Source organism: Bidens hawaiensis, unplaced genomic scaffold, assembly GCF_021521415.1.
Source record: "Bidens hawaiensis isolate Kalapana, Puna unplaced genomic scaffold, B.hawaiensis_p1.1 tig00044335_1, whole genome shotgun sequence".
Taxonomy (NCBI): Eukaryota; Viridiplantae; Streptophyta; class Magnoliopsida; order Asterales; family Asteraceae; genus Bidens; species Bidens hawaiensis.
In genome coordinates, this window is record NW_027497887.1 from 8,646 (window position 1) to 14,145 (window position 5,500).

Genomic DNA, 5,500 nt, shown 5'->3' on the forward strand with positions numbered 1-5,500 from the left:
TCTCATGGCTGAGCGAAGCGAAATGCCTGCCTTTCTTCGCTTTTACCATTTTTAAGCCATTTTACTTCGTGGCTCTTTCTCAGGACCTGATTTTTACTCTTTCCCAACTTTTGACACATTCTGACCCCATGCACCTGATCCTGAACCCATCTCTCAAAGTCCAAACACCACCTTTTTTTTATCACAAAGTGCACCCGAGAGGTTATAACTTACCAAGTTTATATTTTTCTCACATTTTACAACCCGATCTATCATTATATCTGTTTGCATGACGATTCTAACCATAAAACTTAACCATTTAAACCGAAACCCACCTTTTGCTTCGGGTTCGAGTTCAGATCTGGACAATACGTAGATCTGGACGTGATTCTTGTTGCTTGACGATGTTAAACACGAGATTCCACCCTTCTTTGGCTAGAGAGAAAGTATGTGTGTGTTTCTTGTGTGTGTGTGTGTGTTTGTGTGTTTGGATGAGAAAGGAAAATAAAAGGAAGAAGTTGTTGGGTTATATATAGAGGGGGTTTCATGGGTCCCACCACCCATTCCCAATTCCTACTTCCCAAACACTTAACACAAGACTACTTTAACGATACACACTATTAACAAAACTTTCTGTTATTTATTTAACAAAAGTTGGATGTTACACTTTAAGTACACATTAAATTAATTCATAAGTATTTTGAGAATCACAATTGAAATAAAGGACATTTTTATTTTTATCGTTTGATGAATCCCGTGTAATACATGGGTTCAAAAGCTAGTATATATATATTATCGACGAATTTCTTTTAACTTTTATCGTATTTGTGACTTGAATCCAAGAATTCTCAAATCATTCCTGTCTAAGATGTTAAAAGACTTTGTTTTTATAATAGACCACCAACCTAGTGGTAATAGGTTTGCTAGTTTGGGATAATTAAGTTTCCTTTTGCAATGGAGCGTTTCAATATTTTATTATGGTAAATAAAATCACAACGAAATGCAATTAATTTTGTTATGAAGTGAGAATGCAATAATATTGAAATCTTTTTCAAAACCCAAAATACTCGTGACAGAAAATCGTAACTTAACCAAATAACAAAGGAACCTTTCATAGACGTACGAAAACTAGAAATTATGACCTAGGCGGCTAGGCCCTATATTAATATATTCGTATTATTTTGTTGTTTCTAGAAAGGAGAAGGGATTATGCGGGGGTCGCTTTTGTTGCGTCATTTCATCGTTCAAAATTTTCACATTATTTGATTTGGAATGTGTTTGATTAATTGATTTGTTACGAGTGAAAGTAAACTCTTCTTTCATTGATATTTCTTTTATAAGTCAAAGCAACTTTCATTGATACTGATGTGAGGAAAGCCAATCCAAGTCACATTAGTGACACGACATACGTGACACGACTTTAGTAGACCACCTTGTCAAACCCATGAATCATCAGCGCTCTACGAGACTTCGACTATGAATTATTAGTGAGACGGGTCACGGGATGTTCGCGGATAGCTCGGGATAGCTGATGGAAAAAATAAGACGATAATACTGGATTAATGGAGTTTCAACCTTCAGGATACTATAGTACATGAAAGGAGCACCCCTTCCCCCTTATATTTCCCAAGTTAACAACAAGGAGATATAGATATAAAGTTGAGATTTTCTTTAGAGAGAACTTCGGTTTTAGTCCATATGGTTTCTTAAAATTATCAACTTTAGTCCAATAGTTTATTTTAACTTTTATGGTACAATAGTCTCGTTGTGACTATCAATTTTAGTCCAACTCATTAACATCATCCACTAAACCATTAGTTACGTAGCATGCGCTCCTTACACGTGAGCTTTTTTTTTTTGCGTTTTAACCTCCTACTTTTAAAAAGTCTCATCTATCTATATTTAATACCCTAATATAAATATCATTATCATAATCATCATCATCGATCACTTTCATCCACATACATCGCAGGTTAAAGCTAAGAGAGATGGTGTGGTGTTCATGTGGTTCTCCAACATTGAAACGTACTTCATGGGTATCCTTATTCCCAACATCAGCACCATAATCAGCGTTAATCTCTAGATTATTTTTTTAACATCAAACCCATTATTCATGTCACACCCCAACCTAAGGCGGAAATGTCAGGGCGTGATCTGATTGCTCACAGCTCGAAGATACTATCATAAGTATAAATGACAATATCTAATTAATTATTCTGTTCAAATAATACACACAATAATCAAATACAATCAAACAATTCAAATAAATAAATACAACCAGTCTAAATCCATGTATGTCTTCATTATAATCCTAAGGTCTTTCTAAGTGTTCATTCTTCAACTCAGGCAACCTGCATATGCATAGAAAATGGAGTTTTGTCAACAAATATGTTGAGTGAGTTTACCACCAAATTTTGACGCTAAAATAATGTTAATATGATAAATAAGCAAAACATAATAAATGCGGTAATGAAATCAAACCATAAGCAAATAGATTGTCGACTAAACCATTGCCAAGCGAATCGGGCGCCGGTAAATCAACCATGAGCAAATAAATAGAATAAGACCGTTGCCAAGCGAATCGGGCGGTGGTCAATAGAATGAGAACCCTCTCCAAGGGGATATGTCAAATAATTGCATACAAAGACAAATAAGCACATAACAAGTAGATTTGATTAATCACACACAATTACACGTTTGCTATTTTTGATATGTACGTATATATAGATATGTATGTATAGTATGATATACGCATAAGTCCCTAAAACGTTTTTGAAAATTGAGTAAAATAGGGAAATGATAAAACTCACCTTAGATGGAAGGCAAGTGAATATAATTAAGAATAAACAAGTAAACGGATAAGCGAGTCGTCCAATACGCGTCAAACGAGATAACTAATGATAACTAATCAGAACCTGAAACTTTGTGATATGAAACTCTAAATAAAAAAGAACTTAATGCCGCTGGAATCAATCCAAACGGATGAGTAGAACTCTAGTTATGTTGAATTAAACGTTTAAGCGAGCTGGTACTGACCAGAATCCGAACAGCGATTCGGAAGTTGGGTTTTGGTCAGTAGCCTTAAAATCACAATACGAGAATAAAAGTCTTCTGGACCGAACGTTGAATCCAACCAGAAGTATGAGAAAACGGATAGTCAAACTTGTTGACTATTTTGCCCTTTAACGAGTTTTAAACAAATTGACCAGTCAATACCCTTCAACCACCGAAATTGATTGAAGTTTATTGACTAGGGAATATATATGAATGTTTCCTATGTTTACAACTTACCCGGAAAGTGAAAGGATCGATGAGAAACGGAAGTCAAAGGTCGGTGCATAAGCAAAGTCAACCGTTTATGAGTGTATCTTCAACAATAATGCAAAAAGAGAAGAATATGATGAAGGTTGGAGGTAGGTGACGGCTAGGAATTGTGAATTAGAGTTTAGGGATAATTTGTGGTAGAGAAATAATGATATGTTTATATAGGATACACTAAATCGAACTAAATATTGTAACTTACTCGTTTTTGAACTAGATGGGCCTTTAATGATCAAATCAACATTATAACCAGTAAATTTCGTTCTTGATCAAGGGTTAATGAGTATGGACATGTATCTAAGCTATATTAGTCTTCTTGAGTCTTAAAACACTCGATTATGTCCTAAAATAAGCGATCTCGGGTCAAAAACGAACTAGGAAACAATAATAAACGAAACGAGCTGTGCAGGTAGCCCATAGCGCCGCGTGGTGGGCCTATGCCACCCCACCACGTGGTGTTCCGGCCAAAAGGAGGAAAATATCATCATTTGTCAACTTTAGACCCTATAGTTTGGATTTAGGTCATTTAACGAACTTTTTATGCATAATTTAATATTTGAACAACATATAAAGTATAAGGGGCCTAAAGTGAACATTATAAACTTAATTATTTATAAAAACTTGATTTTCAATAATAATAAAGGTCTAAAAATGTTTCGTTCGTAAACGAATACGGGTCTGGAAAATCTGAAATGTTACAATTCACTTCCTTAACCAACTACTTAACCATCAGCCGCTAATGACGTCTCCCCATGCTCAATGAAAATGTCAATCACTTTGAGCCTATCTACATACATCAGCATATTTAGTACATATGTCGTTATCTAAAACCCTTAAATCAAATAAAGTATTAAATATCTATTTCGTCACCCTCATGAATCCTAAAATGGTAGTAAACCACGCCTTTTGTTGAATAACCTATTTCTTGTATCATAGCATCAACCTATTGAACTGAAAACTTGTCTTGATATATCATATCAACATAGCTTAGCTGACCATTCATATATTTTCTACCCAGAGCCTTTGTGAACCGTCCACCATGGTGGATCTTCAATGAAAAAATAGTAGGAGTCTTTACCTAAAAGCAAAAGCAATAACGATTTAGAAAACCAACACAGATTAAAGTTCATAATCAAAGAAAATTGTGAAAAGAATGACCTAAAAACTCATCATATACTAGTAATGGATCAAAATGCTTCCGGTCATTGCATATCATCCACATATTAGTGTTCATTGTGTACGAAGCTGAAAAATCGTTCAAGCGACAAAGCTAAACAATCGCTAGTGGTGGAGGACGATGGTGGATGGTGGTGGAGATGGACGGTGGTAGACGATGGACGATGGTGGTGGCGGGTTGTGGTGGTGGTAGACGGCGGTGGTGGGTAGTGGCGACGGTGGTGGTGGGTGGTGGATGGTGGTAGTGGCGGATGGTGGGTGATGGGTAATGATGGTGATGGTGGACAGTGAGTATTGGTAGGTGGTGGTATTTAACCCTCTACAGACCTTAGAATATCTTAGAAGTGAATGAGCCAAGTCTGCACCAAGAAGAGTTCGCCCAAACGTTTTTTAATGAAACATATTCGAAAAAACAAATAGTCTGCAGATGCTAATGCCTGTGTATGGTGTGCGTGGCGGAGACAAAAGAGCCTATGCAGACCTATTTAAAAAAAGCAAACACCATATTAGGCTAATTTTTGTTTAGAAATACATTGAATGAATGCGAAAATACATTAAATGAAGAAAATATATGAAATGGAGATATGAATATATGAAATAAATGTATAAATATATGAAATTGTGGTAAAAATGCATGAAATATATAAAATGGAGGTATGAAAGCTAGAAAGTATGAAAATATGAATGATCGGTTTGGTTTCATCGGTTTTTGGTTTGGTTTCGATTAACGGTTCGGTTAATATTGCTCAACTCTTTACCCATTTTTGTCGAAAAGCTTTTATACGTAATGTAAATTTACCTGTTTTTTTCAGGAAAATTTGAACTCTCACCCACTTATAAAAATGTGTATACATTTTATACATATTGAACCTTCCCTCTGAAGATATTTTCAACCTTCGCCACGTCATTGTTCGTGTGCGTGTGAAAGATATGTGGAATAGTCATCCACTTATGAGCAGTCATATTTATCATAAAAGGTGGCCTTTATATATTATCTGCATTCCCATCAAATAATTGGTTTTGA